The following is a 15,844-nucleotide window of genomic DNA, read 5'->3' on the forward strand; positions in this document are numbered from 1 at the left end:
TAATATATTACACAAAGTAAATATAAAAATAAAGTCTCAACTTATGTGCCATAAATACTAGTTTTTAAAGGAGTAAGTTCCACAAAGTGGAAATGTCTTGTATGTTTGTAATAAAAAGAAAAATCTGGCTTGAGAAGGATTTTGAGTACTATTAGTGCTGGAGATGAAATTTTTTTCACTATGTTCAGAACCCTTGCTAAATGTATAAGACAATATTTACTACATTATGCTTCAAAAACCAACAGCTTCTGAAACCCAGCAACAAAGGTTTACAAAAGTTTATTTTCTGTTTACTTTACATTAGGCTGTAGTAGCTGCCCATTAACTATGACTCTGTTCCACGTACATTTATCCCAGAACATAAGGAGAAGCAGTAGCCTTTCTTTGATGCTTATCTTTCTCAGAAAAAAAATGGAGATGGTTGAATCATACATGACTCACAGCTTCAGACATGACATGTGTTACTTTGTTCACATTCCACTGATGAAAGCAATCACATAGGCAGAGTGGTATCATTGAACCAAGAAGTCTCTTCTCCAAAGGAAGTCACTGCAGTTCACATGGCAACACATAAGAGATTTATAATTCTCTTACAAGAGGGGCTGAGCAATTGGATATAATAAGACAATAGACTGCATTAGTCTGATTTTTTTTCCTAAAGTTAAAAGGAAAATAATAATTAGCATGCCTTCTAGACTTACATGGACAGATTTTCTCCACCTGAAATAAACCGATAAAAACATTGCTTTGTGGAACTGATGGGATGAGATATTTAGCATGATAGAAAATGCTCCTTTTTTAAGTAGCATATTAAATAACACCATCTAGGAATACAGTTTCCTGTGTACTGATAAGGCTTTAGTGGGGCTGGTCAAATAGGTGGATTTAGTGTTAGATGGATAAGTCTAGGCAACACTGATCATCATTCTCTCAGGACAAGCTCTCAGAACTGCAGTAAGCATGATTGAATTGAGCCTTAGGCTAAAGGATTTACAGTCTCCCTTAGTCAAACCACAATATATTGATTAAATATTTGCCCAGAGTTTATTAGATTCAGGCTACCTAGAGTTGTTTGTATTAATAGCCAGCAGATTGAATATTCTACTTAAATACTCAGTCATTAGTAAACCATGGAAAACCCTCTGTCCCTTGCATATTACTTGTTTTGCCACCACAAAAATTATATAACATATTTCAGCTCTCCAACTGGTATGCCTATATCATTGGCCAATATCTGAGTCCAGCTTTGTCCCACTTAGAAAGAAATGAAGCAGGTACTTTCATTCTCATTTTTAAACTGAGAAACTGATATTCAGGGAGTGAGTCTTGTCCTCTGACCATGAGCTGGTAAGGGGAAGTCAAGGAAGTTACCCTAGATTCTATGAAGCATAGTACAACAATATGGCTTGGCATCTCAGTTTCCATGGAAACCTAAACAATTTTATTCTGAAAAATTAACAGATTTTTGCACACAGAATAATTAATCAAAATAGTCTCTTACCTCCAGACAGTCTAGCTTAACAAACTCTTGTAACTGTTACTATCATTGGTATCATTTGTTTTTTTTTTTTAATACTTCTACTTATGTGGACAATGTAGGCCAAGCTGGTTCAAATCCTTAGTTAAAATGGGCAATTATTGGGGTACCTGGGTGGCTTGGTCAGTGAAGCATCCAACTCTTTATTTTGGCTCAGGCCATGATCTCAGGTCATGAGATTGAGCCCCATGTCAGACTTTGCACTGGGCATGGAGACTGCTTAAGATACTCTCTCTTCCTCTACCCCTACTCCTTGCTCTGTCTTTCTCTCAAAAAAAAATTAAAATTAAAAGTATATTTTTAAAAAAGTCTTTATGAATCTACATTCAAACAACCTGCACTGTTATCTATTAAAAATATATAGAAGGTCAATGACTTGGATTTAAGATGATGTGTGTGTATGTGTGAGAGAGAGAAATTCATTGTATGATCCCATTGTTTCTTTACTTTTCAATGCTGACTTTTTCTAACCATTTCTTGGAAGGATTTATTTATTTACTCATTTGCTCTTTTTTTTATTATATGCAGATCACATCACAGTGGAAAGTTAGGTAATGATATAAATAATACTTAATAAGTAATACATATTACTATTTATATTATAGAAAAAAATACAATGAAATTGCCTTGATTTAATAACAATGATACTAGATAAAACAAAAATAGTTTTCTTACCTTAAGAGTCCTCAATATTTCTTGAATGACCAATGTTTATATGCAAATGGTAGCCAGGTTGGCTTTCAGCAGATTGGTTGCTTGATGAGTGGATTTCTTTCAGTCAATCAGTATCTTTCCCCATTTTTGCTCCCTGAGAACATACATTCTAGATTTAAGAGGGACTGAGATTAGTCCAGGGATTTTTAAGTAGCAAGGAATTGTTTGATGTGTTCATCAATATATTTTTACTTATATCATCTCTGGAACTATCTCCAAGAGCAGCTAACATACATTCACAAAGAGAGTGACCATAAAAAATGGAAACATAAGTCAAATATGAGTGGCTATACTAAAAGAACGTATACGACATTAAGTCGTCAGTTCATCTGTCAGGACCTAACCAATGTGATAACACTATCACGCTGGGGCGAGTAGTCTCCCTTCCCTTACCTTAACTTAGCAATGTGACAACAAAGTGGAAGAGGTCCAGGACCCCAAGTAGGAAATAGATGGAAGTCAGCTTGAACTAACCATGTTAGTTCATGAATGTTCAAAATTCCATAATGTAAAGAATACAAGAAATGCTGTCAACAAGATTGAAGTGCTTGGGATTATAATGCTGAAGATCCAGAATCAACATCTAGTGTTTCTATGAGGGATATTGCCTGATGATGTTTTGTCTTCTCTTGACTCTAGAGAAGGGGAAACTTGAGATGCGGTTTAAGTTATTATAAGCTGTATGTCTTTCATAGGTCAATATGAATTCTAGATTACTATCAGATAACTGCACACTTCCTAGAATTCATAGGCAGGCCAGTGGTCCAGAGTAAATCCACACTGAATCTCTGAAAAAAAAATCACAGGAAAAACATAGGATTTTCTTTAATTGATGGTAAAGGTCACATCTCCTTACTATGTGGGGATAGACTCAGAGGCATGGTATGTAAAGAGAGGTCTTAGAGAAAAAATGAGTGGGAAATATCAGAAAAGGAGACAGAACATGAAAGACTCCTAACTCTGGAAATGAACTAGGGGTGGTGGAAGGGGAGGTGGGCAGGGGGTGGGGGTGACTGGGTGACAGGTACTGAGGGGGGCACTTGATGGGATGAGCACTGGGTGTTAATGTATATGGAGGTCTGAAGACCTATATGGACCTATATGGACCTATATGGAGGCCATCTGGAGATGTCCACTTCACAACACCTCTGGCCAATCATAACCTTAACATCTACATTAGAAATGTACCACCCTTGGGGGATTGTTTGGGAATGAACTACATTTCCCCTAAAATCAAGGTCCCCTACATGTTTAATTGTGTTTAATTCTAACTCTCAAAACAATTTGAGTATCATTATGGATGCTGACATGGACAACACAGGGTAACTATGGGAATAACAACATTTTTCCCAGACTTTATGAGCATGTTGACATCTGATGCTATATTTATGGGTTTATACTCAGTGGCTAAGCAATGTATGAGGACAGGAAAAGTTTGGATTAAGAATGTTCAAAAGCCACACATTCCAATCAGGTTTTGGTGCATCCCCGCCTCTCTTAATATAAAGACAAATAAATGTAAGGATATGTATGAGTGTTCTGAAACGTCTGAGAATAATATCGTTCTTGGAAATTTCAAATATTAAATTCTTCCCAAAAAACATTTTGAGGTTATCTCTACTGGGCTGGTGCAATAAGCATGGCATGAGTACACCCATGTGATTATCTAGCAGTAAGACAGGCTCATTAATCTTGGCCACTAATAACATTTGCTGTGAATTTTGTTTCCATAAATCACTGAGATTGTGTTTCCTGCCCTGTAGAATGAGGCTAAATCTTCAGTGATTTCAGGAGTTTTAAGAGAGAGGCTACAAAGATGAACCCATGATGCATACAGACTGCCAAGTAGATTTCTGTAATATCCTGAATGAATTTTAAAACCAGAGGAGAACAGCAAGGTTATTAGCTACCTGAGAGAAAGAGGCAGTCAAGACTGAATCACAATGACTTAGAGATGGGAATGAGCTCAGGTCAATCACATAATACTTGCTATTGTGCTCTGGCTTAGTCACAGTCAAATTCAGGAAGCACATTCCATTAGACTAAATAAAGCTTCGATCATGTGTAAAATTTCCAGCTTGAATAGGCAGCCATCCTATCACTCATCAGGCTAGATGCATTTAATGGGTGTAATTTCTTCCTCCTATTTCTATGCATTTATTGTTTCATTTTTATTATAGGAATTTGGACATATTATTAAGTTTATTATTTTGTGTTAAGCCTAGGCTTAAGTAAATACTATTCTACAGGGTGTACATGCAAATATGTTTCCTTTAGATTGTCAAAAGAATGGTGCAATCTGATTCAACTTAACTATGAGATTAGAAGAAAGGAAAAGTGAAAAAAAACTTATCAAGCACCAAGTCAATGTAACTTAAGAGTTTATAGATATTATTTTAGGGGGAGAGGGATTGTAAAATGTGAATTCCTCAATTCCAGAAGTTCTGATTCTATAGACTCAAGATGGAATTCAGAAAAAATGTATTTTAAGAAAGCTTCACAAGTGATTTTGATATAGGTGAACACTGCCTTGGGCCCCTATAAACTGTATTAAACTCCATTTGCTTAAGCCCTTAAATTGCTTGGAGGAAAAGGAAAGATAGATGAATGTTCTTTTCATTCTATGGAGGCCAATTATCTGAAAAGCTGCATGTCAGAAATTATCCCTGCAACATTTTTTTTTTCCTGCAACATTTTAATTTTAAGAGTGAACTTCATTTTCCAGAGCTGCTGACCTACACAGCTCTTGAGGATTTTATGAGCCAGGCCTCTCCTGGCTGCTGACCAGAACTTCAGTCTGAAGCAGGTGCTTGTTAAGAATATATGCACAGAGACACATTGGAAAATATTATATGTGTAATATATTTTTTTTGTTGCAGATTTTCCAAAGTAATGGTATGCCCCAAACAAAAACCATGAAAATATACTCCAAATTAGAGATTTAGACCTTTAATAATTGGGGATAGGAGGTGGCTTATTTAGTTCTTTGGGGGTTTGAGGGATTGTCAGGCTGAAGGCATGTCTATTAACAATTTTCCAGGATTCCCCCAGAAGGGAGCCCTGAGACAAAGATTTAAAAGTAAATTGGGAGGAATTTTAGGAAGCGCTGTTAGGGGAGCAACAATGGAAGGCAGCCAGTAAGATGCTTTATCAGAGAAGCTATTGTGGGATTGTGGACACCTGGGGCTCAGCTCTAACTGGGGAACTCTGGGAGACAGTGTAGAATACATGCTTCAAGATAACCTTCCTCAAAGGCAGCAGGAGCTAGACTATGGAACACTAACTCCCATCAGTCATTGGTTAACGGCTGCTCCAGGGGGAACATTCATTCCCAAGTACTTCCAGCCTGCCTCTTTCTTGCACAGGCAAATCTGACTTCAGAACAAATCCTCAGGCCAAGATGTAGACTGTGACTTTTGGGATTCAAGTGTGTGTACTGAAATGGTAAGGGCCAAGGCTATGGGAAGAGTATTGAAAGCATAAGCTAGAGAGATTTGGAAAATTTAAATCTCTTTAAATTTAAAGAGAAGCCAGCCACTCTTTCTAGTGTAAAAAAAGGACAATGGAAGAAAAGACGTAACAGGTAAAAGCCACGCCTTACTACATTTAATATGTCTCTTCTATAAAATCACCAAGCCAGGTTAAAGGGCTGTGAGCTACCGGTTACCCTGATTACCAATCCATGAATGATATTAAGTTATCACAGTGATGAACTGGATCTGTGGTACCAGTTCACTTGAATTTCCACCTGAGAGTCCTTCCATAACTGGTGAAATGTAAAATTTTCCTTATCCCCCAAAGTAGGGAATATGCTCAGTGGAAATTTTTAAAGCACCTCTTGCTTGAATGCTCTAGGTCTCTTAAATGTTTTTACCTCAACTAAGTATAGATTTCATGGTACAGTTTAGGTATCTGAGTGTCACCAGGAATAGATTTAAAGTGAGCAGAAATTCTTGGGGTGCCTGGGTGATGCAGTCAGCTAAGTAACTCTTTGTTTCATCTCAGGTTATGATCTTAGGGTCGTGGGATCGAGCCCCATGTTGGGCTCTGTGCTCAGCACAGAATCTGCTTAAAACTTGCTCCCACACTCCCTGGACTCACTCTCCCTCTCTGTCTCTGTCTCTGTCTCTGTCTCTGTCAAATAAATCTTAAAAAAAAAAAAAAAAAAAAGCAAAAACCAACCAAACCACAACAAAACTAAACAAAACAAAAAGCAGAAATTCCAAAACTTAATGACACATGACAAAGTGCTATTCACCTACAATTAGTAATTTGTTTGCTAAATGACTGTGGATTTATATGCCTCTTAATCAGTTATATAAAAATTATGTTAAAATTATGAAATTGTTATTTTAAGGAAAAAGGACATTTTAAATGAATTTAAAAAGTTTTCCTCTGCCTCCACAAAGTGCATAATAATTGAATATGTAAAGAGTATCATATTGAAGGGACACCACTTTTTTTAGCCCACCAGGAGAAACCTCATGTGGTTTCATAGAGCACTTTAGGAAACCACCAACTTTGGTTGACAGAGAAAGTGACGAAGAATCTTGTTATTTTATATACGCTCAGTACCTTCTCCCAAAATGTTGAAGGAGTGTCCACAGCTGCACAAACTATAGCTTTGCAAAGAATTAAAACCACCCTCTTGTCCATGAAGGTCAAACAATTATAGTGCTTACAGACGTGATGCCCTAAAGCTATAAGAATGGAATCAGAGGGATGTTTTTTTCCACTGGAGATTTGCAAACTCATCAGATGGACACTGTAGAAAGTAGCTCGCCAGATTTAGATTTCATTCTGCCTCTGGTCTGTTCTGAAATTCAGACTTCCTCTTGTATGCTCTGTGGATCAGAGCAAGCTTCTCTGTATCTCTCTCTCTCTCCTGCTCTCTCACTTGCTCGTGCTCTCGCACACACACACGGTACAATTGTTTGTGTCTTTAAATCCAGTTTATTCCCACTTCCACATTTTGCCCTCCAGCAATATTTATAAATTGTAGAATGATTTCCTGACTACCATCATGCCCGGGAATACTTTCCAAAGTAACTTAGCTTAAATCTACCAGTGTGGCATTGGGACAATTAATATCAAAAGATATCCTATATTGTGTCACTTTCTCAGTTTCTTTATGGCATGGACACTGTTACACATAAGAGACTCTGTTGTCATTAAACTATTGTTAAAACATCTTTTCTAAGAGAAAAATAAACACCAATATTGTAATTTGAATATGGGTATAATTTTGCAACTTGGACTTATCCTGCTGATTTGAGTAAATTCTGTATTGTTTTATTGTTAAGACTGAAAAGACAAAAATTTCAGCTGTGAAATTCCCCAGCTTACCACTAACTTTTGAAATCTTTATGCCTCTGAAATGATAGAACCGTATTAAAAGTGTCCCAAATTAAAGAAATGAGATGATAACGCTAAGTGGGCCTAGAATGAGTTGTGAGAGATGCTGACTGAAAGACAATGATACAAGATAATTATATGTATACCCTCCACACTTAAATTATACTTCTCTTAATTTTTAATCTTAATTCCAGTATAGTTAACATACAGTGTTATCTTAGTTTCAGGTATACAATATAGTGATTCAGCAATTCTATACTCAGTGCTCATCATGATAAGGGTGCTCTTTAATCCCTGTCACCAATTTTCCCTACCCCCCTACCCACCTCCCCTCTAGTAACCATCAGTTTTTTCTTCATAGCTAAGGGTCTGATTCTGGGTTTTTCTCTCTTTTGTGTTTTTTTTTTCCTTTGCTTCTTGTTTTGTTTCTTAAATTCCACATGTGAGGGAAATTATATGGAATTTGTCTTTCTCTTGCTTATTTCACTTAGCGTTATACTCTCTAGCTGCATCCATGTTGTTGCAAATGGCAAGATTTCGTTCCTTTTTGCTGCTGAATATATCACATCTTCTTTATCCATTCATCTATCAATGGATACTTGGACTGCTTCCATATTTTGGCTTTTAAATGCTATAATAAACACAGGAGTGCAGCTATCATTTTTAATTAGTGTTTTTGTTTTTTTTTTGGGGGGGGGAGGGAAATACTCAGTAGTGTGATTACTGGATCATAGGATAGTTGGATTTTTAACTTTTTGAAGAACCTCTATATTGTTTTCCAGAGTGGCTGTGTCAGTTTGTATTCCCACCAAAAGTGCACAAGGGTTCATTTTTCTTCACATCCTCTCCAACACTGGTTACTTCTTGTGGCTTTAATTTTAGTCATTCTGACAGATATAAGGCCACATTTCATTGTAATTTAGAGTTGCATTTCCCTGATAATGAGGGATATTGTGCATCTTTTCAAGTGTCTGCTGGCTATCAGTAGGTCTTCTTTGGAGAAATATCTGTCAATTTCTTCCACTCATTTTTAGTTGGATTATTTATGTTTGGGGTGTTTTTATCGATTTTTATGTATTTTGAATAGTAGCCTTTTATTGGATATGTCATTTGCAAATATTTTCTCCCATTCAGTAGGTTGTCTCTTAGTTTTGTTGTTTACTTTGCTGTACAGAAGCTTTTTATTTTGATGCACTGCCAATAGATTATTTTTGCTTTTATTTCCTTTGCCTCAGGAGGCATATACATAATATGTTGCTATGGCCGGTGTCAGAGAAATTACTGCCTATGTCCTCTTCTAGGATTTTTATAGTTTCAGTTCTCACATTTAGGTCCTTAATCCATCTGGAGTTTATTTGTGTGTATGGTATAAGAAAGTGGCCCAGTTTCATTCTTTTGCATGTAACTATCCAATTTTCCCAACATGGTTTGTTGAAGAGACTTTTTCCCAGTGGATATTCTTTCCTGCCTTGTCAAAGATTAATTTAGCATGTAATTGTGGGTTTATTCTTGGTTTTCTATTCTGTTCCATTGATTTATGTGTCTGTTTTGTGCCAGTACTATACTGTTTTGATTACTACAGCTTTGTAGTATGATTTGAAATCTGGAATTGTGATACTTCCAGTTTTATTCTTTTTCAAGATCACATGGCTATTCAGGGTCTTTTGTTGTTCCATACAAATTTTAGCGCTGTTTGTTCTAGTTTTGTGATAAATGCTGTTGGTATTTCAATAGGGATTGCATTAAATCTGTAGCTTGCTTCGGGTAGTATGGACATTTTAACAATATTTGTTCTTCCAGTCCATGAGTATGGAATGTCTTTTCATTGCTTTGTATCATCTTCAACTTCTTTTGTCAGTGTTTTATAGTTTTCAGGGTATAGATCTTCCATTTCCTTGGTTAGGTTTATTGCTAGGTGTCTTATTATTTTTGGTGCAACTGTATTAGTGTATGGAAATGCAACAGATTTCTATACATTGAATTCGTATCTTGCAACTTTACTAAATCCTTTATCAGCTTTAGTAGTTTTTTGGAATCTTTAGGGTTTTCCATATATAGTATCATGTCATCTACAAATAGTGAAAGTTTTACTTCTTACTTATTCGGATGCCGTTTATTTCCTTTTGTTGTCTGATTGCTGTGGCTAGAACTTCCAGTACTATGTTAAATAAAAGTGGTGAGAGTGGACATCCGTGTCTTGTTTGTAATCTTAGGGGAAAGGCTCTCAGTTTTTCTCCATTGAGTATAATATTCACTGTGGTTTTTTCATAAAAGACCTCTGTGATGTTGAGGTATGTTCTTACTACTTTGCAGAGGGTTTTCATTATGGATATTGTACTTTGTCAAATGCTTTTTTGCATCTGTTGAAATAATCATATGGTTTTTATCCTTTCTCTTGTTGTTGTGATGTATCATGTTGATTGATTTGCAAATATTGATTGATTTACAAATGTTGATTGATTTGCAAATATTGAACCACCATTGCATCCTGGGAACAAATCCCATTTGATCATGGTGAATGATTTTTTTTGATATATCATTGGATTCAATTTGTTAGTATTTTGCGGGGAATTTTTTCATAGATCTTCATCAGAGATATTGGCCTGCAGTTCTCTGTGTGTGTGTGTGTGTGTGTGTGTGTGTGGTGTGTCTTTATCTGGCTTTGGTACTAGGGTAATAGTAGCCTCATAAAATGAATTTGGAAGTTTTCCTTCCTCTTCAGTTTTTGGAATAGTTTGAGAAGAATAGGTATTAACTCTTTCTTTAAATGTTTGGTTGAATTCACCTGTTAAGTTATCTGGTCCTGGACTTTTGTTTGTTAGGAATTTTTTGGTTACTGATTCAATTTCTTTGCTGGTAATCAGTCTGTTCAAATTTCTAGTTCTTCCTGTTTCAGGTTTGGTAGGTTCTGTGTTTCTAGGAATTTATCCATTTCTTCTAGTTTGTCCAATTTATTTGCATATAATTTTTCATAATATTCTATTACAATTGTATTTTTGTGGTGTTTTATTTCTCTTTCTTTTTCTTCTTCTTCTTCTCTCTCTCAGAGTCTGGCTGAAGGTTTGTCAGTTTTGTTGATCTTTTCAAAGAAACAGTTCCTAGTTTCATGGATCTGTTCTGTTTTTTGTTTTTTTTTTAAGTTTCTGTATCATTTATTTCTGCTCTAATCTTTATTATTTCCTTCCTTCTGCTGGTTTTGGGGTTTTGTTTGTTCTTTTTCTTTACATGTAAGGCTAGGTTGTTCATTTGGGATTTTTCTTGCTTCTTGCAGTGGGCCTGTATTGCTCTAAACTGCCCTCTTAGGATGGCTTTTGCTGTATCCCAAGGATTTTGGACCAAATTGTGTTTCATTTTCATTCTATCGCCATGTAAGTTTTGACTTCTTCTTTGATTTCTTAGTTGATTCATTCATTGTTTAGTAGCATTTTATTTAACTTCCTCATATTTGTGCTCTTTCAAGTTATTTTCCTGTGGTTGATTTCTAGTTTTATAGCATTGTAGTCAGAAAAATTGCATGGTAGGACTTTGACTGTTTTGAATTGGTTAAGACTTGTTATGTGGCCTAATTGTGGTCTTTTCTGGACAGTGTTCCATGTGTGCTTGAAAAGAATGTATATTCTGCTGTTTTAGAATAAAATGTTCTGTATATGTTTAGTCCGTCTGGTCCAGTGTGCAATTCAAAGGCATTTTTTCCCTATTGACTTTCTGTTTGGATGATCTCTCCATTGATATAAGTGGGTTAGTTATACTTTTTCAAATGTAGGTACCTATGACTAGAGAATGGATAATGATGAGGGAAATGCAGAGCAAGAAAAAGAAAAGAAAGATAGTAAAGTAAAACAAGAAAGGCAGGCATTGTTGAGGGTTCAGAGGGAGAGTGGAAGAACGAACAACCTTCTTGGTCTTAGTACTTTCTGTGAAAGGCTGGTGTTGACTAGGGTGGTTTCTAAGGATTTAAATAATTCTACATAATTCTAACAGTTCTTCAGGTCTTTGCTTTTAAACTGAGAATCTGATTTTTGATAATCCACATCATTCTGGTTACTTGAGAGCTACACAGACTACACATACATCATGCCATCTGATCCTGTAACTGCTCAGAAGTGCAGGTACTACCTGCACATAGGCAGTCTCCAGGTCTAGTTTACCACAGTGGATGTGGGATTTGAACCAAGGATTTAAGATTTCTCAGCCTCAAGATGCTTTTCTTTACCCTCAACATAGTTCTGCTAATACATTTTAGGGGCAGCCTGGGTGGCTCAGTGGTTTAGCGCTGCCTTCAGCCCAGAGTCTGATCCTGGAGACCCAGGATCGAGTCCCACATCAGGCTCCCTGAATGGAGCCTGCTTCTCCCTCTGCCTGTGTCTCTGCCTCTCCCTCTCTCTCTGTGTCTCTCATGAATAAATAAATAAATAATCTTTTAAAAAAATAAAGACATTTTAATCATTTTTTAGAGTCCAGATCAAGTTATGCTATTCCCATTTCACAGCTGAAGAAAGACAAGCCCTTGGAGAATATTCCATTTTTTATACCCAGTTAGTCAGTGGGAGAAACTCATAGGGGAATAGTAACATATTACCTTCTTAAAGTTATTAAAAGCTACTAAAATACAAGGAAATACTAAAATACAAGGAAAAGAAGCTCCTATAATGCTAGCATTATAAACTTTTGAGGCTCAAATACAGAGCAATTCCATACTCAAAATTCTGGGAGCTTCTCTGACATAAATTCAAACAAACATTCCTTGTTGTCCCAGTTCCTCCTCTAGTCCACATCCCCTGGTAGATAAAAGTGTAACTGTACAATATCAATTAATGGCCACTTGATGAATCTAGGCTACCAGAACATAAGGAAAAAAAAAACAGATTACCAATTGTGATATAACAAAAAAATGTCAACATCAGGTGATTTAAAATGAGACTTAGGCCTTTCTTGTCCCCTCCAGGTTTTGTTGTTTGGGGTAAGATAGGTAACAGGAAAAAAACTTTATGGAATATTTGGAGTGGCTCTTCATGTAAGAAAGGAAAAGAAAAAACTCCCAGTGTTTCCTGATTTCAAGGCCAAACAACAACAACAAAACTTTAGTGTTTCTTTTGCTGATCCAACTGTGCTTGATGTCCCAAGGGGAGAGTCAGCCCAAGCAAATTAAGTTGGTGTATCCACTATTTCACAGAGTCCAAGTTGGAGTCAGCATCCTGCCAAGTGAATATGTCTTGTTAGAGGTGTTTGCATTAATGTATGATCCTTAAGAGGCTTGGGTTGCTTTAGTGGCCAAACACCAGTCCTTCATATTGGCGGGGTACTGACACTAACCAGACCAGACCATAATATCCACTGGACAATTAAAGGACAAAGAACAAAGAAAATATGTCAGAGCTATATATTTTGGTTAATTCATTGTAAATTAAATGTGTTGCTCATAAATATGTCAAAAAATGAATTTTCATTTCAGTCCCAGGCAACCTAAACATAAATGGAAATCAGAAGAATAATTTTTAAAATTAACTCAAACAGAAATTGTAAATTAATTTGTAAAAGAATTAATTTCTTATATGTTGAACCATTCCATATACATTTTATATAGGATTTGATTTGTCTAGATATGGTTATATGCATTCTTTACAAAAAAGATCTGCAACACAAATTTCTTTTGGGTCTTAGAGGAAATAATTTAACTTAACTTGTAAAGGTAAAGCTCCAATGAATTGTAAATGCAATAAAACTTATTCCTGTTCCAAAATATGTCTGGAAATCAGGAAGCAAAAATAGATTTCAGTTTATTGTTAAAAACAAAAATAACTTGGGATCCCTGGGTGGCGCAGCGGTTTAGCGCCTGCCATTGGCCCAGGGCGCGATCCTGGACACCCGGGATCGAATCCCACGTCGGGCTCCCGGTGCATGGAGCCTGCTTCTCCCTCTGCCTGTGTCTCTGCCCCTCTCTCTCTCTCTCTCTGTGACTATCATAAATTAAAAAAAAAAAAGGGAAAAACAAAAATAACTTGATCTGGACTGAGAGAAATTTCCTCATATTTGGTTGTTGAATAATGGATTGATTATTATCCATAAATGTACATTATATCTATCAAAGGCAGAACAGGATAAATACAAGACTGAATAGAACAACATCTGATTAGGGATCCCAAAAGAAGAAACTCAATGTCCTCATCATCTTACCACAGGCTGAAAGATCATGATTAGGTGGGAAAAGGCATTCCATTAGAGAATGCATATCATTAGAGAAATGATACCTTTGCATCATTTATACTTATTAGAGACTATTTTTAAAAATCATGAGAATAAGCTGTGGCCATATTTTAGAAATGTTCCTCATTGGAGCAGTAATTTAGATGGGAAAGAAGTCCTCAGTGGCATTTGGTCATTCTGTCCTGTGTGCAGATAGAATGAAACTTGAAAAAGTTTTGTAGAATGAATCAAAGCACAAAGAATAGACTTGAAAAAAATACATTAACTTGAAATGTCTAAAGTGTGTTTTACCACTGTGTTTTACCACTGTTTTTCTTTTTTTGTGAGAAAATGAGTGAGGAAAAATTCTACTCTTCAAAGGAGAAAGTCCAAGCAACTTAAAGGAAAGAAAACAAGGTCACTATTCAAACTAGTACATTAAGCACTTCAAAAGTAGTAATAACACTGACTCTAAAAACTGAGAAAATATAGAATGTTTGCTTCTCTGAAGGGCAAAGTGATATTCATGTTAGAAGAAGCCAAAAGCACATATCATGAGATTCATAATTATTACATGTGAAAAGAAATGGGTAACAATAGACTCAGGAGCAGGGAAGGTTGGTAGTTAATTTCAAGAACTAGGAGTCTCATATAAGAAAATGGATAGGATATCACAAAAGAGAATAATGCAGCATCCAACCGATTGGGGGAAAAAGATGGAAAAATTTCTTTTCTACAAGATATTACCTCTTAAAGTTGCCTTAGAATGACCATCCTATTTATCACTCATCCCAGCCACCTTCACTTTACATTCCTTATCCCCCTTGCCCTGCTCTATTTTTTCCCTTAGTACAGTACCTCCCCATGTACTGTATTAGCCTCTTATTTTGTTTACTGGATAGAATTTCCCATCTACAGTGGAAGCTCACTGAGGATAGAGTTCTAGAACTGCTTGGCATACAGCAAGCACTTGAAACACATTTGTTGAATCCATGAAAGAATGAGAAACAGTATTCAAGGAGGGAAGGTCACATACTGAACTTGAACTGTGAGATTTCCCATTATAAAATAGGTACATTTGATAGTGATACATAAAGGAAAGAGTCCCCACATTATACCTTCTCTTGGAGTTAACCTACTTTTGCAGAAGAGTGGCGAACATTAGAGAAACAAATAGAAAATTCCATGAAGTATCATAAAGAATATGAGAAACATGAGTTGATGGCATGGCAGCTAGAGGTTGAACTTAGGAATCTGGCTTTGTGGTGGGTGTTCTAAATTGCACAGAATTCTAATATCCCTCTATCCACAGACCTACCAAAATCATGAAACTTCTTAATAATATCTGGAATCCCGAACAACTTTTATCAATTGGTAAAGCACAAATACAGTGACATTTAATCTTGATTAAATTTAGTTTTAGGAAAACCTCCTAAATTATTATTTCTGAATTATTTCTCAAATTTTACAGGACCTCTAATCTAAATATGTGTTTAACAACCCTGCATACCACTTCTTAGTCATAAGCAAACAACAGATCGCTGAAACCAATAAAGATGTTATTGTATATTCCCTGTAAACTGGAATGGTGGATTCAGATGTATACATGATTCTTGTCTTCAGAAGCTGAGGTGGTTGATGTTCCACCCCTATCTCCCCAGCACTCACAGTTCTCAAATTACTTGAAAGCCTCTTATTATAGTCACCTACCTCTCTTGGCCTGAAAGCATTCTCTGGTAGAAAGAGTATGCTTGGCCTGTACATGCCAGAAGTACCAGGGAGTTGGCTGCCCCACATGAGGCACCCCTTGATGATGGACAAGAGCTGAAGGATAAATGTCCCATTTCCTCAACCTCTGGGTGGAACAATTCTGAGCTGTGCTCTGCAGATTCTTCCAGAGGTCCTCAGTAGAATTATGCTTCATTTGCTAAACGTAGTTAACCTTGGTAATGTGCCTCAAACTGCCTGCCTCTCATTCCCTATCTCACTTCTTCATTCCTCTGTCAGTGTTCCCTAGAATCACATCCTTAATACTCAAATCCTCATGTCATGTTC

General features: G+C 36.4%; 1 long non-coding RNA gene across 1 annotated transcript; it reads right to left on the minus strand.

Annotated features, from left to right (window-relative positions):
* Nucleotides 1–263: 263 nt before the first annotated feature.
* On the minus strand, nt 264–15,052 carry LOC112673586 (uncharacterized). Its single transcript, XR_003144912.3, has 3 exons — nt 14,929–15,052; nt 2,213–2,360; nt 264–655 (listed from the first exon to the last, which is right to left on the minus strand). It is a non-coding gene; the product is annotated as an uncharacterized LOC112673586 (long non-coding RNA).
* Nucleotides 15,053–15,844: the final 792 nt, after the last annotated feature.

The sequence above is a fragment of the Canis lupus genome, chromosome 24, assembly GCF_003254725.2.
Source record: "Canis lupus dingo isolate Sandy chromosome 24, ASM325472v2, whole genome shotgun sequence".
NCBI lineage: Eukaryota > Metazoa > Chordata > Mammalia > Carnivora > Canidae > Canis > Canis lupus.